The sequence below is a fragment of the Pan paniscus genome, chromosome X, assembly GCF_029289425.2.
Source record: "Pan paniscus chromosome X, NHGRI_mPanPan1-v2.0_pri, whole genome shotgun sequence".
Taxonomy (NCBI): domain Eukaryota; kingdom Metazoa; phylum Chordata; class Mammalia; order Primates; family Hominidae; genus Pan; species Pan paniscus.
In genome coordinates this window covers 5,462,940-5,490,470 of record NC_073272.2, presented here as the reverse complement: position 1 = coordinate 5,490,470, position 27,531 = coordinate 5,462,940, and the positions used below count along the sequence as shown (strand labels likewise).

General features: G+C 49.2%; 1 non-coding gene and 1 pseudogene across 1 annotated transcript; both read left to right on the top strand.

Moving 5' to 3' along the window:
- Positions 1 to 26,628, top strand: LOC100993504 (zinc finger protein 839-like; annotated as a pseudogene).
- TRNAI-GAU (transfer RNA isoleucine (anticodon GAU)) lies at positions 5,631 to 5,704 on the top strand. The gene has a single exon. It is a non-coding gene; the product is annotated as a tRNA-Ile (tRNA).
- Positions 26,629 to 27,531: the final 903 nt, after the last annotated feature.

Genomic DNA, 27,531 nt, shown 5'->3' with positions numbered 1-27,531 from the left:
TACACAGCCCTCAGGAGGTCCTGAGAACATGTGCCCAAGGTGGTTGGGGTGCAGTTTGGTTTTATACATTTTAGGAAGGCATGAGACAGCAATCAAATACATTTGAGAAATACATTGGTTTGGTCCAGAAAAGAGACAAGTAGAAGTGGTGGGCGGGGGAGGGGGGGTGGAGGAAAGGGGGTTCCAGGCTGTGGGTGAATTTAAACATTTTCTGGTTGACAGCTGGTTGGGTTTATCTGAAGACCTGGGATCACAGAAAGGAATGTCTGGGTTGTGATAAGAGGTGGTGGAGACCAAAGTTTTACTATGCAGATGAAGCTCTTAGCTAGCAGGCTTCAAAGACAAGAGAGAATAGGTTGTAAAATGTTTCCTCCCTCCTGAGTAGCCGGGTCTGGACCTGTGCGCCTCTGCGCCTAAGAGGGTCGGGGCAGTAGGTCGCGGTGAGAGGTCGTCCTGGGTGCCACCCGAGGGGCGCCTCGGGCGCGGAGGGGGCGTGAGCACCTCCCCAGGCCCGCGCCTGCCCACGGTGGCGGGGCACGCCCAGGTCTCTGGCTCCTGGGCTGGGTCGCGGCAGGGGCGGAGCGCGTGCGAAGGCGACGCCCCCAGCCCCTAGGCCTCGCCCAGGCGGCTTCCGCCCGCCTCTTCAACGCGCACGCTGCTACCGAGCTGCAGGAGGCAGCGGGCGCGAGACTGGGAATGCGCAGGGCCCCCGCCTGGCTCTACAAGCCCGGGCCGCGGCCCCCGCCTTCCCCGCCGCCTCCCAGCGCTCCGTGCCCGACCCCCGAGGCCGGCGGCTGCTGCTACCTGGGGCCGTTGCTGCTTGTGCCGTGAGCGACGCCCAGCCATTGTCCCCGCCGCTCCGTCAGCCGCGCCGGGCCGCGCGCGCACCGGAAGGCGCATTGGCGTCTTGCGGGCTCCGGGCCGGGTGGGCAGGATGGCCTCCACAAGCCGCATGGCGCGCATGGGGAGCCTCCGTTGATGCCGCCGCGCCGCCCTCCGAGGCTGCGTCCCCGGAAGCCCGGCTCCCCGAGCACTCCGGCCCGGCCCGGCGCCTCGGACCTGAGTGCGTCCCCATGGAGGCGCCCGGGCTGGCCCAGGCGGCCGTGGCAGAGGAGACCCCGGACCGGGCGCCCGAGCTCTGCCCCAGCTCCGAGGCGCGGTCGTCGGAGCTGCCTGCCAACCGCCTTCAGGACTTCGACACGCTGGTCACCGTGGGTGAGTGAGTGCGCGCGGGGACTCGGCCCACAGGGGCGCGCGGCGCGGCCGGGACGCTGTCGTAGGACAAAGGGCCCCGGGTGCCGGCCTCCTGGGGAGGGCCCTGCCCCGCCGCTGCGGCTCGGGATCCCAGCGCGGGGCTGCCCCTGCGCCCTGGGTCTCCCTGGGGGGCGCTCGGAGAAGTAGAGCGCACCCCCCAGCCCCGGCGAGTCCCCCGACCGACCGGGTGCCTTCCCTGGAACGCCGACGGCTCCTGTCGGGGACCACCCTCCACCCCCAGCACACATAGCACTCTGGGGCCTGGGCCATCCGACGTCACCAAACTTCCTGTGGGTCACCTCGCCTGGGGTAACTCGTGCGCTCTCCCAGGCAGCGGCCCCAGGGACACGGGGACTGTTTGTCCTCTCATTTTGGACAGGAGGAAGCTAGGCTGGGAAGCCCAATGGCTCAGGGTTATAGCTTCTGGCTTAGGAAGACCAGCAGCCATAGCCGAGGAGCCTTCAGGCCTGCTGAGGAAGAGGGGACTTTGCTTCCTTCAGTGACCTTTTTGGCACCTAGGCCTTGAGGAAGGGGTCATGAGGAAACCCTGATTTTGGAAGGATAGTGGGAAGAGGGCCCTCTCTTTTTCTCCTGTCCCTCCCTTTCTCCTATCACATTTTCTCTCTCTTTTTGTCTCTCTCCCTCTTTCTGTGTCTTTATGCATTACTCTCTGTATTAGTCGTTTTTACGCTGCTGATAAAGACATATCCTAGACTTGGAAGAAAAGGAGGTTGAATTTCTTTTTTTTCTGAGACGGAGTCTTGCTCCTGTCGCCCAGGCTGAAGTGCAGTGGCGCGATCTAGGCTCACTGCAACCTCTGCCTCCCGGGTTGAAGCGATTCTCCTGCCTCAGCCTCCTGAGTAGCTGGGATTACAGGTGCATGCCCCAACTCCTGGCTAATTTTTGTACTGTTAGTAGAGACGGGGCTTCACCATGTTGGCCAGGCTGGTCTGGAACTCCTGACCTCAGGTGATCCACCCACCTCAGCCTCCCAAAGTGTTGAGATTACAGGTGTAAGCCACCACGCCCGGCCAGGAGGTTTAATTTGACTTACAGTTCCACATGGCTGGGTAAGTCCCATAATCATGGCAGAGGGCAAAAGGTACTTCTTACATGGCGGCAGCAAGAGAGAATGAGGAGGAAGCAACAGCAGAAACCCCTGAAAACCCATCAGATCTCGTGAGATTTATTCACTATCATGAGAATAGCACGGGAAAGACCCGCCCCTATGATTGCAGTTACCTTGCCCTGAGTCCCTCCTGCAACACGTGGGTATTCTGGGAGATACAGTTCAAGTTGACATTTCAGTGGGGACACAGTCAAACCGTATAATTCCACCCCGGCCCCTCCAAATCTCATGTCCTCACATTTCAAAACTAACTGTGCCTTCCCAACAGTCCCCGCAAAGTCTTAACTCATTTCAGCATTAACCCAAACGTCCACAGTCAGACAAGGCAAGTCCCTTCCACCTATGAGCCTGTAAAATCAAAAGCAAGCTAGTTACTTCTTAGATACAATGGGGATACAGGTATTGGGTAAATACAGCCATTCCAAATGGGAGAAATAGGCCAAAACAAAGGGGTTATAGGGCCCGTGCAAGTCCAAAATCCAGTGGGGCAGTCAGATCTTAAAGCTCCAAAATGATCTCCTTTGACTACAGGTCTCACATCAGGTGCAAGAAGTGGATTCCTATGGTCTTGGGCAGCTCTGCACCTGTGGCTTTACAGGGTACAACATCCCTCCCTGCTGCTTTCACAGGCTGACGTTGAGTGTCTGTTGTGTTTCCAGGCCTATGGTGCATGCTGTTGGTGGATCTACCTTTCTGGCGTTTGGACGACAGTGGCTCTCTTCTCACAGCTCTACTAGGCAGTGCCCCAGTAGGGACTCTGTGTGGGGGCTCCAACCCCACATTTCCCTTCTGCACTGCCCTAGCAGAGGTTCTCCATGAGGGCCTCACCCCTGCCACAGACTTTTGCCTGGACATCCAGGCATTTCCATACATCTTCTGAAATCTAGGCGGAGGTGCTCAAACCTCAATTCTTGACTTCTGTGCATCTGCAGGCTCAACACCACATGGAAGCTGCCCAGGCTTGGGGCTTCCACCCTCTGAAGCCACAGCCTGAGCTCTACGTTGGCTCCTTTCAGTCACAGATGGAGCAGCTGGAACCCAGGGTACCAAGTCCCTAGGCTGCACACAGCACAGAGACTCTGGGCCCAGCCCACAAAACCACTTTTTTCTCCTGGGCCTGTGATGGGAGGGGCTGCTGTGAAGGTCTGTGACATGGCCTGGAGACATTAGACTCCTTCCTACTTATGCAAATTTCTGCAGCTGGCTTGAATTTCTCCCCCCCAAAATGGATTTTTCTTTTCTACTGGATCATCAGGCTGCAGATTTTCAAACTTTTATGCTCTGTATCCCTTTTAAAACAGAATGCTTTCAACAGCACCCAAGTCACATTTTGAATGATTTGCTGCTTAGAAATTTCTTCCGCTAGATATTCTAAGTCATCTCTCTCAAGTTCAAAGTTCCACAAATCTCTCGGGCAGAGGCAAAATGCTGCCAGTCTCTTTGCTAAAACATAATAAGAGTCACCTTTGCTCCAGTTCCCAAGAAGTTGCTCATCTCTATCTGAGACCACCTCAGCCTGGACCTTATTGTCATATCGCTATCAGCATTTTGGCCAAAGCCATTCAACAAGTCTCTAGGAAGTTGCAAACATTCCCACATTTTCCTGCCTTATTCTAAGCCCTCCAAACCGTTCCAACCTCTGCCTATTACCCAATTCCAAAGTCGCTGTGACATTGTTGGGTATCTTTTCAGCAATGCCCCACTCCCGGTACCAATTTACTGTATCAGTCTGTTTTTTACGCTGCTGATACAGACATACCCAAGACTGGGAAGAAAAGGAGCTTTAATTTGACTGACAGTTCCACAGGCTGAGGAAGTCTCGTAATTAAGGTGGAGAGCGAAAGGCACTTCTTACATGGTGACAGCAAGAGAATGAGGAGGAAGCAAAAGCAGAAACCCTGATAAACCCATTAGATCTCATGAGACTTATTCACTATCACCAGAATAGCACAGGAAAGACCGGCCACCATGATTCAGGTACTTCCCCTGGGTCCCTCTCATAGCACGAGGGAATTCTGGGAGATAAAATTCAAGTTGAGATTTCAGTCGGGACATGGCCAAACAATATCATTTTCTGTTTCTCTATTTCTGTCTTTCCCCGTCTCGTTTTTTTTCTTTTCTTTTTTTTGAATGAATCATTGAAAATCACATGTGCAATTATTTCAGGATATACTTAATGGCAGACTATTAAATGCAAAAAGGAAGACAAAACACACTTTTTCAAGCAAGGCTTTCCATTCCATTCATTTATTTATTCATCCCGGAGTGCTGGGATTAAAGGCACGAGCCACCACTCCTGGCGAAAGGATTCCGTGTATACATATAGAAATACACGTGTACAGTGAAAGGGGAAAAAAAATGGACAAGAAGGAAGTGGAGACCCCTGCAGCCATTATTTTTTGGGCAATAGGGAATTCGGTGGTTCTTTTGGCCTTTGGTTTTCTGGGTTTTCTGAGCTAGATTTAACCATGCTGAAAGGCTCTTGATACACGAAGTTGCCAGGCCGCAGGATTCTCAGAGTTAAAACCAGCATTGAATGGGAATGTTTGAAAACCTCACTGCAGAGCCAAGCCTCCCATGTGCAATTTGCATTTTCCCTGTGGAAGCCTGCGGTTCCCTGTAGGAAGCCAGCCGCCTCCCTTCTCCTTGAAGTCTCCTAGGTCTCAGTTTCTGCATCCACCCAATGGGGATGACAGTGAGGCGGTCAGAAGTCGCAGCTGGGGCCAAGCGGGGAGGCAGCCAGTGGCGCGGGCTCTGCAAGGAATCAGTCGCGGGCCGGCGCGAACATGGAGCCCTTTCAGACGCTCGGGCAGCACCAGATGGTGGGGCGGTCGGTTATCTCAGTTGGTGAGCGCGTGGTGCTGATACCGCCACGGTCGCGGGCTTGATCCCCGCACCGGCCCTAGTCCCAGTTTTTTGTTGGTTTGTTTCTTTGTTTTTTCCCCATGAACTGTTTCTGCAACTCTTTTTCAAAATGCGCCTTTCAGGTTCTGTAAGCCCCATGCGGGCAGGAGCGACTTGCGGTATCTCTTGGACTCGGCCCAGAGGTGGTCGAGGACAGCCTGGCAGGGAGGAGCGGGAGAAACCCGGCCAGCGCTGGGGCGGTGGCTCCTCCCCGGAGTCCCCGCGGCTGGGGCAAAGCGGAAGGCAGCCAGAGGCGCGCGGGCTTGGCGAGGAATCGCTCGTGGACGGGCGCGAACGTGGAGGGAGCCCTTTTATATGCTCCAGGGGCGCTGTGGGGTCAGGCGGCCGGTTAGCTCAGTCGGTTAGAGCGTGGTGCTGATAACACCAAGGTCGCGGGCTCGACTCCCGCACTGGCCACGGTGTGAGCTTCTTTTTTTTTTTTTTTTCCCGCCGCCACCCCGCCATGAACTCTTTCTACAACGGTTTGTGAAAAATGCGCCTTTCGGGTACTGTGAGCGGCGTGCGGATAGGAGCGAATTGCAGGATCTCTTGGTCTCCCCGCCCAGAGGTTGTGGAGGGCAGCCTGCTGGGGAGAGCGGGAGGTACCAGGCATGCGCTGGGGCGGTGGCTCCGCACCCGAGTCCCTGCACCCTCCGCCACCTGCAGGGCACTCAGGACATCCAAAGCGATCCACATCTCCGGCCCTCAGCCCCCACCCCTGCCGCCCCCACGCTTCCTGAGGCTGTGGCTCCCCTGGAGGAATCGCCCACTGAAGACGGGTGCTCCCAGATGTCACCGCCTCGTGTTCCGCTGGCCGCCTTGCGGGGAAGTCTTAGGGTTGAAAATCCAGGTCTGCAATGAATGCATTCCACAGATGGTGTGTAGGGCTACTGCATGCCCAGCACCGTTCTAGGCGGGGAGCAAAACGGTAAGTGAGACACAAATCCCAAGCCACGTGGAGAAAGTGACCAGCCAGTAGATGCCTGCCATGTTTTTAGAGAGGCGTTCTGGTTGTGGAAGCCTCTGGAAACCTTCTCTTGCTCTTCCCCCCCCCCCACCCCCCGTTTCTTTTCAGAGACATCTCAGGCTTCACATTTCTTCCTCTTGGTTCTGCATTTTGCAGCCAGAGCAAGTGGATGAGTTTCTCGCTGGTGGTTCAAGTTTCCGGGGTGGTCAGGTGTGCTCCGTTGAACGAAGCCAGTTGTGTAGGGTCAGTGCCATTTTCTGTCACGATCCAGCAGGGGCTCCACCTGCTTTTGAAAACTCTCCAGTGGAAACATCTACTAACTCTGACCTAAATCAGTAGCTGCTCAAAATCTACAGACTACTGGCTTAAAACCTTGGTAAGTGCCCAGGGTGTAGTAAAAGTTCTCAATAAACGCCAGCTGATGGCGCTGCTGCTACTATAAGCAACGTTAGGAGAGCCTGGGTCGGCTGACACCTGAAATAGAAACCTGTAGGCAACAAGTTGGATGTCACATCTTGCAGTAGTCGTGCCGGGTTAGATGCAGGGACAGAGCACGGAGGAGTCGGTGGAGGTTGCTGCCCTCAAGTTTCCTGAACTTGAAGGGGTTTAGAATGTGCCACGGTGGCGTGAAAATTATTTTGAGCAGAAGGCATTTGAATTCCTGAAATTTCTTGTCTGCTGAAAAGCAGAGCTTCCCAAAAGATCTCAAAAGAACTCAGTTGTCATAAATCCCTTCTTGGGAAGGAACTAGGAAAGATTGACTCGGGCCAGGCGCAGTGGTTCACGCCTGTAATTCCAGCACTTTGGGAGGCCTAGGCAAGTGGATCATCTGAGCCCAGGAGTTGGAGACCAGCCCGGGCAACATGGTGAGATCCTCTCTCTATTAAAAAAAAAAAAAAAAAAGAAAGAAAAAAGAAAAAAAAACGAAAATTAGCTGGGCCTGGTAGCGCATGCCTGTAGTCCGAGCTACTCCAGAGGCTGAGGTGGAAGGATCACCTGAGCCCGGGAAGTCGAGGTTGTAGCGAGCTGAGATGGCGCCACTGCACTCCAGCCTGGGCAACAGAGTGAGACCCTGTCTAAAAAAAAAAAAAAAAAATGTGGTAAGATACCCATCATATGAAATTCACCATTAAAAAATAGCAGGGAGCATCGTGAATGCGACGTATTGATGAGGATGATGGTGATGTTCCAGAACCTTCTCTGACACCAGCCTGCGCCCCGCCCCCAGCCTTACCTTTCCTGGCTTCCTGGTGCTAATCATACTGTACTGCAAATGCCGGTTTCCTCCTTCTCGCCAGCTAGACCCGTGGTACCCCACAGGGAGGGAATGGCGACTCAGCCACCAGGCGCTTAATAAGTGTTTGTTGGCCAGTGGACCTCCTACGCTCCCTGGGGAGAGGGACTGGGACCGGGACGTGTGTACACACCTGTAGCTACAAGACTCGGTGGGGAGGGTGCACAGAGCCTCGACCCTGTAAGAGAGGCGATCGGCCTGAGGAAGACGGGGCACTGGGGCTGGATGGATGGGACGGACATGTGGAGAGGGTGGGTTCGTGGATTTGTTCACCCGTTCATTTATTGGTTTCTATGCATCCATCCATCTTTCACGCCTTGAGCGTGCGTTCTGGGCAGGGCCTGTAATGGGCACCGAATGAGTAACATATCGTCTCTCCCTTCAAGGTACACGCAGCCTGGGTGGGTGAGGGGAGAGACGGTAGGGTGACATGGGAACAGTTTGGGGGTTGGGAAGCGCTCCTGTTAAAAATTCAAACTTTGGGTCCCCTCTCAGATTTATAAACCTAAACGTTTGCTGGTGGACCTAGGACTCCGCGTATCCAGGCAGGATCCTCCGCTGATTGGGGTGCACGATGACGTCAGAACACGTGGATAACGTGATAACTTGTGGGCCAGGGGCTTTGGAACCTCAAAGAATGTGATACCTTTTGGGTCAGGGGCTTTGGAACCTCAAAGACCTCCGCCTGGGGGATCGGGGACAGCTCCCGGAGGAGGTGACATCTGAGCGTTAAACACATCCGTGACAGGCAATGAGAAAATAAGGTGGGTCCGCTGTGCTGATCGGCCCTAGGGGCCGCGGCGGCTGTCCCGGCCGGGCAGCGTCGCCTTCCGAGGTGTCTTGGCCTGCGGGGCACTCGTAGCCCGCCGCTTTCCCAGGTGAGGCACGTCGTCGCCCAGCGACCCAGGTTGGAGTCCCCGCTTCAGCCGCCGTGGCGGATGCGGCGGCCAGGCTTCTCCGGGCCAGGGCAGCGTTGCACGTGTGGCCCCGCTGGGCCCCGAGCAGCTGCGGCAGGTCCTGAAGCGGGTGACGAAGGCGCAGCTGCTGCCGCCGCGGCCCATCAGGCCGCTCTCCAGCGGGACCCTGACGCCGAGCCCCCGTGCCCGCCACGCCTGCTGCCGCCCCAGGTGAGGCTCCGGGAGGGACGTGGGGAAACTGAGGCCCGGAGGGGGCCGAGGCCCCGCGGCGGGGTTAGCTGCTTGGCCGGTGTGGCCAGTGTCCGGCCCCAGTCAAGACTCAGGGTGTCCCGAAGCTGAGCCCCTTAGGGACGGCGTTCGGCCCCCACCTGCCACCACCCTGGCGTTTTCACCCCAGGAGCCTCACTTGAGGAGCCGATGCTCACGCTGGGCCCTCTGCCTGGGACGCCGTCGTGCCCTCTCTGCCTCCACAGCCCTGCCCGGGGCTCCCCTGTGCTGCCTAGCTCTTCTTACACGCCTTTGACCACTCGTTCAGCCTCTGCGGGGCACTCAGAGACGGGGTTGCCCGCACTCCCACCTAAGTGCAGGAGGTGCGGCCTTCACCACACTCGATGAACGAACATCAGGCAGGTTCTGGGAGGGACAGGGGGGCCGCTTTAGAGTGGGTGGTCCCGTAAGCCAGACGCTGCCCCTGAGACCTGAATGAATTAAAAGGAACCAACTGAGCTTTTCAGGTCTCAGGCACAGCAAGTGCCACGGCCCAGCATTTCCTTCTCTTCATTGCTGCTTCTCAGCATTTTCTTTCTCTCTCTCTCTGTCTCTGTCTCTGTTTTTGCGTACAGATACTATGCTTTTGGGGTGGGTACTCTCATTGTCCTTCCAGGGGTCCTACACGGCGTCTGTAAAATTCCATCTCATTTCATTGCTGGCGCTGTAAATAAAATTAGTCGTATCCCAAAATTGCCAAAAGAAGAGGGCTTTTTCCACTAGAAGAGATGCGTTAGAGAATAGAATCAGCGATCTTCACTCCTGAGTTTTTTCGACTTCACTCGTTATTTTAGCTGCCTGGGGTTGTTGTATCCAGTTGATCATCAAGAGTGGAGAGTTGTCTTACTAAGGTTTAGGAAGGCAAGTATGATTCTGCCCAAATGCCACACTATCTAGACGTGTGACCTTGGGTAACTCGACGTTTTTGGACTGTGGTCTGGGTCCGAAGGCTGCAAGACGCCATCCTGGGACAGCCATCTGCAGAGCCTCTGCTCTGTGCCGGGCAGTGTTCTGGGTTGCTTAGCTCGCAGTAGTGTTTTTGTACCAGCATTTTGCAGGGAGGTTGAGTGGCTTTGTCCAAGATCCCTCAGGTGTGGCTGCTCTCCAGAGCCCTTGTTCTCCCCAGCACACCCTGCTGAATGTGGCCACAGCTTTTTGGGTTTGGAATGGAGTCAAAAAATGACAATACTTTTCATAAAGTAAAAGCAAACTTAGTCAAGATCAGGCAGCATGATGGGACTTATTCTGTAGCTAATCTGATGGAGATGTATAAATTCTACCTCCAATAATGTACCTTTGTAGCACATTCTGCTAATAGTTTTTCAGCCCCAGCTGTGTCGTGGAAGCCACGAAGTCAAACCGGATGTGTACTTTGCCCCTCAGTAGCTGATGAACTAACAGGAGATAAAACATGACCCAGATACCTTCTGATCAAGGCCTGAAAGCTAGTGATGAAGAACTAAATGTAGTTAGAGAAAGGGAGATTGTTTCTGGCCGAGGAAATCACAGGCAGCTTTGTTGAAGAAGTGGTATCTGAACTAGATTTGAAAGGGTGAGTCTGAGTTGAAAATGCAGAAGAGGAGAGGCAGGTTCTGGAGCAGGTGGTGGGGTGCATTTCAACAACCACAGCAGACTGCCCAGTGGTTCGCTGTGGGGGATGGTGTCGATCAGAAGCACAGACCAGTGGACACACTTGGGTCAGATGGAGGCCCCTGTCTCTCCCCATCTTCCCTCTTCCCACCCCCCAGAAATGTCCAGTTCCATCCAACATGCCAACCCCTTTTCATGCATCCATGCATGTACACATTTTTCTTTGTACTCAGAATGCCCTACCTGGCAAAAATTCCCAGCCTTCAAAATGCCCCTCAGAGATCACTGCTTCTGGGCTGTTCTGCCTCTTTATTGCACCTGTTGTACCATGATGACATTTTTCCCGTCTGCCTCACCTGTCTGCATTCCTTAGGGAAACTTGTCTGCCTTCGAAATCGTCAGCGGAGCTTTTGAAAGGGCAGATCGGGTCTCCGACCCAGGAGATCGATTCAGCAGGTCTGCGGGGACTAAGGCATGGCAGGGAAACTGCCCACCATCTCAACGGTGAGGCTAGGAGTTGGCTAGTGTGTATGTATTCCATCCAGAAATATTTAGTAAATGTTCACCGAATGAAATAAAAACACACAAGAAAGCATGAAGCGTAATACCCACGGGGTAAGCCAGTCAGGATAGAGGATGAATACATTATTAGGCCGGCTTTGCTGCTGTGGTTATCCTAAAACAATAGGGTTTAGGTTGTGTGTCTGTGTGTATATGTATTTTGTTGTTGTTTTGGGGTTTTGTTGAGACAAGGTGTTGCATTCTCACCCAGGCTGGACTGATCACGGCTCACTACAGCCTCAAACTCCCAGACTCAAACGATCCTTCCCCCTCAGCCTCCCGAGTATCTGGGGCTACAGGCATGTACCATCAAGCCTAATTTTAAAATGTTTTGTAGGCGGGGCTCGGTGGCTCACCCCTGGAATCCCAGCACTTTGGGAGGCGGCGGCGGCGGGTGGATCACCTGAGATCAGGAGTTTGAGGCCAGTCTGGCCAATGTGATGTAACCCCGTCTCTACTAAAAATACAAAAATTAGCCAGTCACGGTGGCGCATGCCTGCAATTCTAGCTACTAGCGAGGCCAAGTCAGGAAAATCGCTTGAACTCGGGAGGCAGAGGTTTCAGGGAGCCAAGAATGCACCACTGCAGTTCAGCCTAGGCAACAGTGAGACTCTTTGTTTTGGGTTTTTGTTTTTTTTTTAATGTTTTGTAGGGACAGGGTCTTGCTCTGTTGCCCAGGCTGGCCCTGAACTCCTGGCCTCAAGCAGTCCTCCCGCCTCAGCATCCCAAAGCACTGCTACTACAGGTGTGATTTGTGTTTGGCCCTTAGAGAGATATTCTATGTGATTGGTAGTAAAATGAAACAGACATTGTTCTTGAAGGATATGCACAGTCAATCTAGTTGTCATTTGATTTGCAAGTAGCCCAGGAATGGGGACTCCCAGGGTTGTGGTGCCACCTCGGTACACTTGACCTCTGTTATTTGTACTAGTGTATAACAAGAGCCAGACGAGAGACACACTCCAGCCTGATCTCAGTGAGGGTCTTTATTCTGTCCTGTTTGACATTTTTATTGACTTTCTACTGTTTGAGGGTCACACCAGAAGGTTGAGTCCAAAGAGGGCCAGTTGGTGGTCCCGAATAAGTGGTTCTCAACCGAGGGCAGTTTTGCCCCACAAGGGGCACTTGGCAATATCTTGTCAGGACTTGGGATCACTACTAGCATCTAGTGGGTAGAGGCAGAGATGCTGCTGGGCATCCTCCAGCCACCCATGTCAAAGGATTATGTTCTGAAATGTTGGTTGTGAAATCGTGCTCTGGATGACGAGGTTTGCCTCTTTTTCTCCCTGGAGGAAAATGCTCATTATTTCTGCTCTGTGAGGGCAGGAGCCTTGTTTCTTTTGCTTCCTGACCTTCTCCCCTAAGCTGTATGAGAACTGTTTCTCTGACACCTGTAGCAGTGTCTCATGCACATGGTCAGTACTCAATAAATATCTGTGGGATGTTGTCGAAGGTAGCTCTCCCCTTTGGTAGGTGTTTTGCTATTACAGACAGTGCTGCCTTGAACCTCATAGAACATAACATCTTTATGGCCATCTAAGTTTTTTTAATTTTGGAATCCAGGAAGTAGAATTACTGGGTCAAAAAGCACATGTATTTGAAATTTTGTTAGATATATTTGTAAAAAGTTGTTGAGGATATTCAGCCCGGCCGGGCACGGTGGCTCACGCCTGTAATTCCAGCACTTCGGGAGGCTGAGTGGGGCAGATCACTTGAGGTCAGGAGTTTGAGACCAGCCTGGACAACATGGTGAAACCCTGTCTCTACTAAAAATACAAAAATTAACCAGGCGTAGTGGCACGTGTCTGTAATCCCAGCTACCCGGGAGGCTGAGGCAGGAGAATCACTTGTACCTGGGAAGCGCAGGTTGCAGTGAGCTGAGATCATGCCATTGCACTCCAGCCTGGACAACAGAGCAAGACCTTCTCTCAAAAAAAAAAAAGAAAAAGATATTCAGCCCTACTCCTAGATACATGCCCCTGGAGAAACTCACACATGTACACACATACATCCGTGGAGATTCAGAGCAGACCTTAGAGCAGAAGGTTGGAAAGTACCCATCCATCAATAGGAGATTGGTAAACTCATACTGCAGAGAAAATCAACCCCTGAGAGCTACACATGTCAATGAGGGTAAAATTCACAAAGCAAAATGGAGTAAAGAAACCTGAAAAAAGCCCTATCAAGTTGCAGGAGATGATATCATTTCTATAAAGTTTTAAAGCATTTCAGAACTGAACTGTATATTTTTAGAAATATCTGCATATGCCATGTAAATATTTAAAAAGCATAAGAATGCTGAACAGCACATTCAGGACAGGGTGAAGAAACGGGCGTGCAGGTTGGGCAGGAGGATCCTGGGTAACATTGTCCTTTATGGCTTTTTTGTGGCTTCTAGAATTTCATTAGAAACTTTTTTAAAAACATGGTCCCACATTATGAATTACATCTGATTTTAGAGTACTAAAAACTCCAAGCAAAAACACATGGGTGAAACTGTTAAGAAGGTTCTTATTATCTCTTAATTCATCATGAAATCAACTTAGTGGATTATGACTAGTATTTTTTTTAAAGTGATGTAGATTAGGGTCAGTGCGGTAGCTCACACCTGTAATCCCAGCACTTTGGGAGGTCGAGGCGGGCGGGTCACTTGAGTTCAGGAGTTTGACACCAGCCTGTCCAACATGGTGAAACCCCGTCTCTACAGAAAATACAAAAATTAGCCAGGCATGGTGGCATGTGCCTGTAATCCCAGCTATACAGGAGGCAGAAGCAGGAGAATCACTCAAACCTGGGAGGCGGAGGTTGCCGTGAGCTAAGATCGCGCCACTGCACTCCAGCCTGGGCGACAGAGTGAGACCGTCTCCAAAAAAAAAAAAAACAAAAGGTGATGTAGAAATGAAGAATAGATACAATCAGCAGGCATTTACATAGGAATGCTAAGTAGTTCCATCAGCTTTTCATTTATGTATGCAAATATTTATATACATGCATACTAGGTCATAATGTAAAATGTGTCACTGTGGTCTGTTTTTGTTTTTTGTTTGTTTTTGAGACTGAGTCTAGCTCTGTCACCCAGGCTGGAGTGCAGTGGCAGGATCTCGGCTCACTGCAGCCTCTCCGCCTCCCAGGCTCAAACAATTCTCCTGCCTCAGCCTCCCAAGTAGCTGGGAGTACAGGAATGTGCCACCACACCCGGCTAACTTTTGTATTTTTAGTATAGATGGGGTTTCACCATGTTGACCAAGCTGGTCTGGAACTCCTGGCCTCAAGTGATTCGGCCTCCCACAGTGCTGGGATTACAGGTGTGAGCCACCGTGCCCGGCCATTTTGTTTGTTTTTTGAGATGGAGTCTCGCTCTGTCACCCAGGCTGGAGTGCAGTGGCGCGATCTTGGCTCACTGCAACCTCGTCCTCCCAGGTTCAAGCGATTCTCATGCCTCAGCCTCCAAAGTAGCTGGGATTACAGGTGTGCACCACCACACCCTGCTAATTTTTGTATCCTTAGTAGAGAAGGGGTTTCACCATGTTGGCCTGGCTGGTCTTGAACTCCTGACCTCAAGTGATCTGCCCACCTTGGCCTCCCGAAGTGCTGGGATTACAGGTGTGAGCCACTGCGCCCGGCCTGTATCACTGTGGTTTCTGGTCAGAAAGGTCTGAAAAACAGTTAATACAAACACATTACATAAATTGTATATGTAAGACGTAATTTAGAAAAAATGTCAGTAGTGGATTTACTATGAGAGCAAAATTGCAGACATGTTGATAAGCACAATGCTTCTTTTCCCTTTCTTGTCTTTCTGTAGGAAAGCAACTAGAAGCCATTTGTGTCAAGGTAACGTCTGGAGAAACAAAAGGTCAGGAACGGCCAACGTCCCTACTGGCCACAGTCCAGCCCCAATCTGCAAGACAGAGCCAGCCGCCCCGGGGGAATTCCCGCCTGGTGGGACTCCACGTCACCAGCCCCCAGCTGCTCAGGGTACAGCCCCTCGTGAGAACCGAGCCACGGTCATGTTTCCTACATCAACCTCCTGCTCAGGGGTTTGTACAGAGACCACTGCCAGCCCTCTAGGTGGTCCCTACAAAGAGAGTCCCAGCCCCTAAGGCTCCAAATGGACAGGGCACCACGTTGACCCCTTTGTCGGCCTCCAGTTCGCCGACTGTAACATGTTTCATCCAGTTCAGGACGTTTATTTATTTCCAACTTGCATACAAAACATACTGAGAAACTAAAACCATCGTTAAAAGTGAAGACATGTTGAGACAGGTATCTCGACCTGCCAAGTATAAAGCTAAAGCTGAGTTCATAAAAAGGGATGATTTGGCCGACGGTCATCTGCCAGATTCTGATGATTATTCAGAACTCAGTGTGGAAGAAGATCAGAGGGAGAGGCAGGCGCTCTTTGACTTATCAAGCTGCTCCCTGAGGCCCAAAAGCTTCAAGTGTCAGACTTGTAAAAAGTCATATATAGGGAAGTGGGGACTGGCCCAGCATTTTAAACTTAATCCAGGCCATGGCCAGCTGGACCCTGAGATGGTGCTATCTGAGAAAGCCAATGGGAGCAACCTCCGGGGGTGCACAGAGGAAAGGACGCTCAGCCTAACCTTCCCGGGGCTGTCCATGCCAGCGGCTCCGCGTGAGGGAGGGGCCCGCTCCTGCTTGGTGAGAGAGTCAGCACGCGGTGGCCTGCAGGTAATGTTTGCATCTGGGTGTCGTTTTCGGCCATTCTCACACTGTTTAAAGAAATACTTGAGACCAGGTATTTTATAAAGAAAAGAGGTTTAATTGGCTCACAGTTCCACAGGCTGTACAGGAAGCATGGTGCTGGCATCTGCTCAGCTTCTGGGGATGCTTCAGAATCAGTCACGGTGAAGGCAGAGTGGGAGCAGGCATGTCACATGGCCACAGCAGGGACAAGGGGCCGGGGTAGGTGCTGCACACTTTTTTTTTTCCTTTTTTTTTTTTTTTTTTTTTGAGACGGAGTCTCGCTCTGTAGCCTAGGCTGGAGTGCAGTGGCGTGATCTCGGCTCACTGCAAGCTCTGCCTCCTGGTTTCACGCCATTCTCCTGCCTCAGCCTCCCGAGTAGCTGGGACTACAGGCGCCTGCCACCACGCCTGGCAATTTTTTCTATTTTTAGTAGATACGGGGTTTCATCGTGTTAGCCAGGATGGTCTCGATCTCCTGACCTCATGATCCACCCACCTCAGCCTTCCAAAGTGCTGGGATTACAGGCGTGAGCCACCGTGCCCGGCAGGTGCCACACACTTTTAAACAACCAGCTATCATGAGAACAGCACCAAGGGGATGGTGCTAAACCAATGAGAGATTGGGTGGGGACAGATTCAAACCATATCAGTCCTTATTCCTGCCTCTGCCTGCCCATCATCCTTAAGTTGACCTTTACAATGTCTGATGGGGACTCAGGCGAAGGCTCAGGCAGAACCAGAATCATTCTTGTGGAGGATCTGAGACCCCTCATGTTGTCTGCACTGCTGCTGAACAGGCTGGAAGATGCATGTCTGTGTGTCGGCATGATTTAGTGAGCAAATCTGATGGGAACGCAGCCGTTTCTTTAGGTTTGGTCAGTAAAACCAATGGCAGTGCACTCTTGGCTGACGCTGCCATTACAGAGGGTGATGTTGAGAAAGGCAGTCCCTGGGGATGCTTCTGGTGTGTCAATAGCCTCTGGCTGCTTAGCGTGTCCTCTCCCTCCTGCCCCTTCTGAAACTCCCGATAAAGCAGGTGTGAGTCGCTGTAAGTTTGCATTATCACATCAAAATTTTTTTTCCAACATATTTTATTGTAGTAAAATATACATAGCATAACATTTACCATCTTAGCCATATGTAGGTGTGTGGTTCAGGGGCACTAAATACATTCACGTTGTACAGCCATCACCCCCACACATCTCCAGAACTCTTTTCATCTTGTACAACTAAAACTCTGAGCTTCAAGTTGGGGTAAGCGGGTCGGGGGGGGACTAAAACTGCCCCCATAAACACCAACTCTCCATTCCCTTTTTCCCCAACCCTGGCAGCCACTATTCTACTTTCTGTCTCTATGATTTTGACTACACTGCTTTCTTCACAGAAGTGGAATCACAGAATATTTGTCTTTCTGTGACTGGCTTATTTCACCTAGCACAGTATTCTCAAGGTTCATGTTGTAGAAAGTGTCTGAATGTCCTTTAAGGCGGAGTAAAGTTTCACTGTGCATACCACATTTTGCTCATTCATTCATCTTTCAATGGACACTTGGGTTGCTTCCACCTTTTAGCTATTATGAATAATGCTGCTGTGAACACGGGTGTTCAATTACCTCCTTGAGACCCTCCTTTCAATTTTTTGGGGTATATATCCAGAAGTAGGATTGCTAGATTTTAAGTGGAATTTTCATTTTCTTTAGTTCCTTTTCAGACTGTTCATTGTTTGTTAGTATTTAGAAATGCAGCTGATTTTTCTGTATTGACTTTTTTTTTTTCAGTCTCACTCTGTCGCCCAGGCTGGAGTACAGTGGCGCAGTCTGAGTTCACTACAACCTCCACCTCCCAGGTTCAAGTGATTCTCCTGCCTCAACCTCCCAAGTAGCTGGGACTACAGTCACGTACCACCAGTAATTTTTTATATTTTTAGCAGAAACGGGGTTTCACCACGTTGGCCAGGCTGGTCTTGAACTCTTGACCTCAAGTGATCCATTCACCTTGGCCTCCCAAAGTGCTGGGATTACAGGTGTGAGCCACCGCACCTGGCCTGTGTATTTACCTTGTATGCTACTACATTGCTGATTTCATTTATTAGTTTTTTTTTTTTAATTCTTTTTTAAAAAAGAAAAAAGAGACAGAGTCTCGCTCTCTTGCTCTGTCGCCCAGGCTGGAGTGCAGTGGCACAATCTTGGCTCACTGCAACCTCTGCCTCCAGGGTTCAAGTGATTCTTGTGCCTCAGCCTCCCAAGTAGCTGGGACCACAGGTGCCCACCAACATGCCTGGCTAATTTTTGTATTTTTTTGTAGAGATGGGGTTTTGCCAGGTTTTGCCATGTTGGTGAGGCTGGTCTCGAACTCCTGACCTCAAGTGATCTGCACACCTCTGACTCCCAAAGTGCTGGGATCATAGGCACAAGCCACCATGCCTGGCCTCATTTATTAGTTCTAACGTGTGTGTGTGCACACACGCTCTTTAGGCATTTCTACTTATAAGATCCTATCTGCAAATAGAGATAATTTTACTTCTTTCTTTTCAATTTTGATGCCTTTTATTTCTTTTTCTTGCCTAAGTGTGCCGGTTAGAACTTCTAGCACTGTGTTGCATACAAGTAATGAATGCAGACATCCTTGTCTTGTTCCTAATTTTAGAGGAAAAGCTTTCAGTTTTCACCATTGAGTGTGATGTGGCTTTTTCATATATGACTTTTATTATGTTGAGGTAGTTTTCTCTATTCTTAGTTTGCTGAATGTTTTTAATCATGAAAGCATGTTGAATTTTGTCAGTGCTTTTTCTCCATTAACTGAAAAAATCATACATTTTTGGAAATGGAAATGCAGCCACAAATAATGGCCAGCCTGGGCTCTCCTGGTGCCCACTTGCCCCAGCCGGCCTCTTACACCCCGGGCTCTGCTCCGCTCTGAGGCTGCAGCCCAGACTGCCTGTGCCCCACACTTACCATGGATGCAGGGTCAGTGCGCCCCTCTGGAGCTGACAGCCCAGCCTGTGCCCAGGACCTTTCTGCCTTCCCTTCCCGCCCTGTCCTGAGAGCTCACCATGCCCTCTGTGGCCCCGACCCCAAGGCTTGTTTGTTTCTTGGCCTGCTCCTCCCTGCCCTGCGCCATACGGAACACACAGTAGGTGCTCACTGGGGAGTGAAGGAAACACCCACCACTGAGTGGCTGCTCAGGGGCTGAGAACCGAAACTTTGTTTAGGTTTTCTTCTGTATTTTCCTTGCCTCAGGTTTAAACTTTTTTCTTAATCTTTATCTTCACAAAGGTTGAAAAAGATCATCTAGCAAAGCCTTTTTTCCCAGCTACATATAAGGAATTTGAAAGTCACATAAAATGGTTAAGAAAATGTGCCAAGATTACCTCAGTAATTCTGGTCTGTGTTCTCAGGAGACCCTGGAAATAAACAATGGTAAGGTACAATCTCCCATGGCAGAAAGAGTTTCACTCAGAGTTAGCCAAAACAAGGGCCAGGTGCAGTGGCTTACACTTGTAATCCCAGCACTCTGAGAGGCTGAGGCAGATGTATCACTTGAGGTCAGGGGTTCAAGACCAGCCTGGCCAACATGACAAAACCCTAATACAAAAATTAGCTGGACATGGTGGTACATGCCTCTAATTCCAGTTATTCAGGAGGCTGAGACACAAGAATTCATTTGAACCTGGGAGGCGAAGGTTGCAGTGAGCTGAGATTGTACCACTGCACTCCAGCATATGCCACAGAACGAGACTGTCTCAAAAAAAAAGTCCATGAATGAAGGAGAATGTTTTTAGTAATGATATTTTCCTAGTCAGCCTCATTTTAGCTTCTTCCCATCAAGTGAATTTTTTTTTTCTTAAAGCAATAAATGCGACCGGGCGCGGTGGCTCACGCCTGTAATCGCAGCACTTTGGGAGGCCAAGGCAGGTGGATCACAAGGTCAGGAGATCAAGACCATCCTCCTGGCTAACAAGGTGAAACCCTGTCTCGTCTCTACTAAAAAAAATACAAAAAATTAGCCGGGCGTGGTGGCATGTACCTGTAGTCCCAGCTACTCAGGAGGCTGAGGCAGGAAAATCGCTTGAACCCAGGAAGTGGAGGTTGCAGTGAGCCAAGATCATACCACTGCACTCCAGCCTGGGCGACAGAGGGAGACTCCGTCTCAAAAAGAAAAAAAGCAATAAATGCTCTTCCAGAAAACTCAAAAATGAAGATAAGCTAAAAGAAAATGGAAAGCACCAGAATACCAGAATCTTTCCACTCACTGATGATCAGAGTTAATACCTCAGGTACCCTTTTCGTCTTTCTGTTTTTGAGACAAGGTTTCACTCTGACTCTCAGGCTGAAGTACAGTGGTGCAAATACAGCTCACTGTGGCCTCGATTTCCCAGGCTCAAGCAATCCTCCCTTCTGGGCCTCCCAAAGTGCTGGAATTATAGGCATGAACCACTACACCCAGCCCTGTTTTCTTCTTTACGTGGGTTTTTGGGGATGGGTTATATAGGAGCCATTTCATTATTGTTTGTGGTTTTTCTGACACAATTCTCATTTCAGTGTCACTGTTATCATCAAACTGCTTTTAGCTACATTGGATTTTTTGGGGTTTTTTGCATAGAGTCTCGCTCTGTCGCCCAGGCTGGAGTGCAGTGGTGCAATCTCGGTTCACTGCAACCTCGGCCTCCCGAGTTCAAGCGATTCTCCCACCTCAGCCTCCCCAGTAGCTGGGATTACAGGCACCCGCTACCATGCCCGGCTAATTTTTGTATTTTTAGTAGAGATGGGGTTTCACCATGTTGTCCAGGCTGGTCTTGAACTCCTGATCTCAACTGATCCACTTGCCTTGGCCTCCCAAAGTGCTGGGATTACAGGTGTGAGCCACTGCGCCCAGCCCCTGCTGCGCTTTAAGCAGAGAGAAAAACACTGTGGTCATAAGAACTATTAAATACAGTACATAATTTTAAAACATTTTTGAAACACAGAAAACACGTTTTTTGATCTCAGGAAGGAGGAGGAGTTAGTAGGGGAGGCTTGCACCCATCCATGCTTCTGAGCGTGCACTCACACATGCATGCACACTACCACTCATTCACATACACTCACACACACTTGCACTCATGCCCTTTACACTGTGCACATTCAGATCCACACCATGTACACTCATACACTGGCAAACCCACACATGCATCACACCCCTACACTTGCACTGTCACATGCACATACACTTAAGCACGTTCACACCCTCATGGTTACACTCACACGCACAGCCTCACATATGCACACTCACTCAACACTCATACATACACATTTACATGCTCTCATTTATACACACTGATACATCCACACACCATCACACTACACACACTTTTACATGCTTTCACACATACCCGTTGGATATGGACACACCCACAAGCACTCATTCCCACACATGCTTGCACTGCACACACTGACACACTACATGCCTTCATAGTTGACACACACTTCCATGCACATTCACTCACCTTTTTGCACACTCATTCACACTCCCATCACAACACTGACACACTTCTGCCTGTCCTCACACGCCTACACACTTGCCACACAGACACACTGACAGTGTTCCATGCACACTCACACATCCTGCACATTCAGTCACTAACTTACCCTCATGAGCACACACACACACACACACACAGGCTTTCAAATGCACTCATCCACAGACACATATTCTCATATGCATACGCACTTGCACACACACCCTCGCACGCTTGTTCACACTCCCTGACATGCAGTCACACTAGCCATCACTCATGTGCTCACACGCATACACACTCACACCCCCTTTGCACACACACTTCCCCCACCCACTCACCCCAAGCCCACCTGACAGGTGACACACTTTACCTGCGGGCTGGGATGGCTGGTCCTCTGCCTGGGCTTTGAGGTTCCTTGGGGGCAGCGGCTCATGCTGGTTTTCCCACTGCAGTGTCTTCTGTGGCTTCAGCGTCACCTAGTGCAGGCTGCCATTCAACAAACGCATTGTCAACAGTCAACCAAAAGAAACCCATTGGCCACCATACCCTGAGGACTAACCCTGACACAGATGCCCTTCCAGATGCCCTCAATAGTCTAACTGATTCCATCGCCCCAGCCTTGGGGGAGAAGCACTGCTGCCTATGCACTCCATTTACAGGTGAGACTGGGAGAGGTTTAGGGAGTGGCCAAGTCCCCTGCCTACACAGCTGCCTCCCAATCTATCTTCTCACCCTCCCCCTTCTCAGGCTAAAATCACACTCGATGTTTTTATGGGATCATTTGATCTGGACATTGTCAAAGAAAAAATTGCACCAGACAAGTTAAACCTTCAAGGAAGGACTCAGTCAGGACTACTGCAATACGGAAGAGAGGAGCTTAACTTCATTGAAACAAAAGGCTGGAGAGTTTTTAAGTGCCGGGGTGAGATGCTGAGAAGGAACTGGAGACATCAGGAAGAGGTTAGGAAATGCCGTAAAGCTATCTGCGTTGGCTCATTGGAATTTTTCAAAACTGGGAATCTGCCCTTCTACAAAAACTGAGACACAGATGTATCATCTCCTTCAATAATTGCATTTTAAAGGGATGGCTCTGAAGTCTTGAGAAAGGCATTCCTGGGTTGCAAAACTGGGAGGAGGCTAGAAGAAAATTTGGGAGAAGATTTGCCTCTCAAAGAGGTAGAGAAAGAACTCACAATTGCAAGTTTCCTAAAATAAATCCTCCGTGAAAAAAGGAGGCCTGATGGATGGAACTGGAGGTCATTATGTTAAGTGAAATAAGCCAGGCACAGAAGAAAAATACTGCATGTTCTCACTCACATGTGGGAGCTTAAAACCTGGATCTCATGGAGATAGAGAGTAGATTGGTAGCTACCAGAGGCTGGGAAGGGAGATAAAAATAGTTTGATTAATGGGTACAAGTAAGTAGGGGTTTTTGTTTTTTTTGGAGACAGAATTCTGCTCTGTTGCCCAGACTGGAGTACAATGATACAATCGTAGCTCATAGTAACCTGGAACTCCTGAGCTCAAGTGATCCTACCACCTCAGCCTCCCCAGTAGCTGGGACTACAGGTGCGTGCCACCATGCCAGGCCGATTTTTGTATTTTTTGTAGAGACAGGGTCTCACTAGATTGCCCAGGCTGGTCTCAAACTCCTGGGCTCAAGCAGTCCTCCTGCCTTGCAAATACAGAGTTTGATAAAAGAAATAAGACCTACTGTTCAATAAATCAGCAGGGTGACTGTAGTTTACAGTAATCTATTGTACATTTCAAAATAGCTAAAGATAAGAATTTAAATGTTTCTAGCTTAACGAAAAGGCAAATATGTAGGGTGATGAATATCTTGATCACAATGATGTGATCTTTACAAATTGTGAGTGTATTTAGTAATCACATGTACCCCCAACATATGTGCATCAATTATGTATCAAAAAAATTAAAACTAAAAAATAGACAAGGAGGTCAGGAGGAAAACTGTGTAACACTCAGTCAAGCTGAGGGAAACGTGAAGGCTGTCTTAGTCAACAGATTTGCCTTTTTCCCTTTAATCTGCTAATTATCAATTGATATGGTTTGGCTCTGTGTCTCCACCCAGATCTCACCTTGAATTGTAATAATCCTCACATGTGGTGGAAGGGAACTGGTGGGAGCTAACTGAATTATGGGGGTGGGTTTTTCCCATGCTGTTCTTGTGATAAGTGAATGAGTCTCAGAAGATGGTTCTATAAAGGGCAGTTCCCCCTGCACATATTCTCCTGCCTACCACCATGTAAGACGTGACTTTGCTCCTCCTTTGCCTTCTGCCGTGATTGTGAGGCCTCCCCAGCCATGTGGAACTGTGGATCCATTAAACCTCTTTCCTTTATAAATTACCCAGTATTAGGTATGTGTTTATTAGCAGCATTGAGAACAGACTAATACATCAATAACTCCCTTTGAGGACATTTTAGCTGTTTGGAAATGTCTGCTCCTATCTTGTTTTTTTGTTTTTGTTTTTGTTTTTGTTTTTTTTGGGACAAGGTATCACTGCACCCAGGCTGGAGTGCAGTGGCACGATCTTGAAACTCTCAATATAAATGCCTAAGGTGCAACACTTGGCAGATAAGAAGCCATATGCAGACACATTCTTTTAAAATAACACATCATTATTTGGTTCTTTCTCATGTGAGAGTTGGATGACTCAGAGCCAACATAAATTCCAAGTGGTATGCAGAAAACCAATGCATAGCTGGAGAGGGTAATGAAGGTTAGTATCTGCAGTAAGGCTGAGTCGATGCAAACGGCCACACAGTCATGGATTCACAATGATCTGGGTCTCCATCATCCTGCAATCCAACACCTTGCACAGCCTTCAAACACCAGCTGGGAATTCAAAAGTGGCATGTGCGGTAGCAGGAGATCTGTTCACCCTCTTATTTCCTCTCATCCCCATGTAGCAATCTGGTACAATCACAGCTCACAGCAACCTCAAACTCCTGGACTCAAGTGATCCTACCTCCTCAGCCTCCCTAGTAGCTGGGACTACAGGTGTGTGCCACCCTGCCAGGCTGATTTTTGTAGAAACAGAGTCTCACTAGGTTGCCCAGGTTAGTCTCGAACTTCTGGGCTCAAGCAATCCTCCCGCCTTGCAAATACAGAGTTTGATAAAAGACCTCCTGAGGTCCTACAGAGAGAAGTCTTTAAGCTCCAGGGCAGAGACAATTTGCATTTTTCTCACCACCCAGGGAATGCTAACTGGGCAGCCCAGGGTACCCGGGAGCTCAGGCCATCCAGTGTCCTTTGAGATGTTAGGAGGAAGCAGAACAGCCAGCTGCCAAATGAAACACGGCAAAATGCTCACCCTTCAAGGGTCTGCTTTTGTTTTGTTTTTGTTTTTTGAGACAGTCTCACTCTGTCGCCCAGGCTGGAGTGCGGTGGTACAATTTTGGCTCACTGCAACCACCACCTATTGGATTCAAGCAATTCTCCTACCTCAGCCTTCCAAGTAGCTGGGACTACAGGCACGCACCACCACAGTCGGTTAATTTTTGTTTTTCGTTTTTTTGGTAGAGACGGGGTTTCACCATGTTGGCCAGGCTGGTCTCAAACTCCTGACCTCAAGTGATCTGCCTGCCTCAGCCTCCTAAAGTGCTGGGATTACAGGCATGAGCCACCGCGCCCGGCCTCCCTCAAGGGTCTGAATCCAGCCAGTGTCCTACGTCATACCTGCTTCAGCCTATGCAATGGAGAGAGCCTGAGATTTTATTTCAATAAGAAAATCTACTGAGTTGCATTACATCAAACTAAAAGGGAGAAACACAAATATAAAAAATAAAAATCCAGAAATTCCAATACTAGGCAACCCTCCAAAATGTGGCAAAGCTCTGTGTATATTAAAAATGTATTGAGTCCGGGCACGGTGGCTCACGCCTGTAATCTCTGCACTTTGGGAGGTTGAGGCAGGTGATGACTTGAGGTTAGGAGTTCAAGACCAGCCTGGACAACATGGTGAAACCCCATCTCTATTAAAAAGAAAAAAAAAATTAGCCGGGCATGGCGGCAGGAGACTATAATCCCAGCTATTTGGGAGATTGAACCCAGAAAGCGGAGGTTGCAGTGAGCCAAGATCACTTCACTGCACTCCAGCCTGGGCGACAGAGTGAGACTCTGTCTCAAAAAAAAAAAAGAAAAAGAAAAAAGAAAAAAAGCATTGAAACATGCGACATCCACCTTTTTGTAATAGTTCCCATAGCCTACACAAATGCATATGAAATGCTTAATATTTTGCTTGCACTATTCTTTTCTGCTGGAAGGGTGGTTCTGACTAAAAAATTTTACTTTCCCATTCTTTGCTTTTTCATTAATGCTATTTTCTTTGCCCCAGGGTTATAGAGTGGAAAGTCCCACAATCTTTTTCTTCTCTATTTTCAGGTAGATGCATTTTATTACTATATTCTATCTATCCATTTATTCCATCTATCCCATTTATCATCTACCTACCTATTATTATCTATCATCTATGTATTCCATCTACCTGTCATTGATCTATCTATCATCTACCAATCTACATTTTTGTCTTGTAGAAAAACGTTGACCTCTTGGCGAGAATGTAAAGAAGGGAACGCTTGCTTATACACTGTTGGTGAGAATGTAAAATTGTACAATCTCTATAGAAAACAGTATGTAGATTTCTCAGAGAACTAAAAATAGATCTACCCTTTGACCCAGCAACTCCAGTAATGGTTATCTACCCAAAGGAAAGAAATTATCAGAATAGACACCTACACTTATATTTTTATTACAGCACAATTCACAATAGCAAAATCATGGAATGAACCTGAATGTTCATTGGATGAAGAAAATGTGGTATACACACACCAAGGAATACTATGCATCTATAAAAAAGAATGAAACTATATCTTTTGCAGCAACATAAATGGAGCTGCGGGTCAATATCCTAAGTGAAATAACTCAAACAGAAAATCAAATACCACATGTCCTCGCTTATAAGTGGGAGTTAAAAAAATGGGTACACATGGACCTATAGAATGACATTAACAGACACAGGACACCTTAAAAAGGGGGAAGGTGGGAGGGGATGAGGGTGGAAAAATTACCTATCCTCTATCTGGTATTATGTTCACTGTTTAGGGGACAGAAGGCCAATCCCCACCACTAGGCAATATATCCACGTAACAAACCTGCACCCTTATGCCCTGAATCTATTTGTTTTTCAACATTGACTTCCATGGTCACTATTTGTGAAATCACTCCTCATGAACCAGGACTTGCATGTTTTTTTTGTTTCTCAGGTGAACTGTCACCCCTACAACTCAGCTTGCAACCAGCCCTGGCCACCACCAGTTTCCCCACACTGAGCTGAATATTGGACATGCCCATCTTAGGCATTCCAGCCCATTCTGAAATTCCACATTGATTCACCCGACAAAGTCTGAAGTTCCAGGGCAATTTATCTGGAAAAGCTCACCTGGAATCACGTGTCATTTCAACCAACAACTGTTGAAGAGGACGTGGCATTAAAACCAAGGGTATCAATTATTTATAAGGGCTGTGTGCTGGTTGGTCCAAGCATCTCTCCTTCATGCCATCACTGCTTTCAAGAGCTGCCTCTGTTTTCTAATTTAGCACAGGAATTTAGATGCCCCTAAATAAGTAGGCATCCAGTATCTGCCCACACCAGTTTTTGTAAGAGTACATATGGAGACACTGCCACCACCCCTGCTCTCCTACTGCATACCCCACCATGCCAAAGCATGGTGGCTCACACCTGTAATCCCAGTGCTTTGGGAGGCCAAAGAGGAGGAACACTTGAGATCAGAGGTCTGAGACGAGCCTGGGCAACATAGTGAAACCTCATTTCTACAAATAAGTTAGAATATATATATGTAGGGCATAGTGGCACACACCTGTGGTTTCAGCTTTTCAGCAAGCTGAGGCCGGAAGATCACTTGAGCCCAGGAGTTTGAGGATGCAGTGAGCTAGGATTATGCCACTGCACTGTAGCCTGGGCAGCGGAGAGACCCCATCTCTAAAAAGAGGAGAAGGAGGGAAAATACTGCTCCTTCTCAGACCCAAAGTAAAAAGGTTTCTGGTCTCACACTGACCAGAAAAACATTGATATTTACTTAAGCAATATCAAAAGGGTCACTGCTTTAGAACAGGATTAAAGAGAAAGTAAAATCAACATTGAGATAGGAGGACAGAGGCCATCAACTGAGTTCCGATCCCAATGAAGACGAGAAAAGGCTACAACTATCTAGGTTAAATATCTACTTGTCCTAGAAAAAGCCTTTTGGCAGCAACATAAAATTCATACCTCTTAGTTTTTAAATTCCTATGGATGCTGAAGCAAATAACCACAATTTGGGTGGCTGAAAGTAACAGAAGTTTATTCTTTTCCAGTATTGGAAACCAGGAATCTGAGATCAAGTTGTGGGCAGGGCTGGAC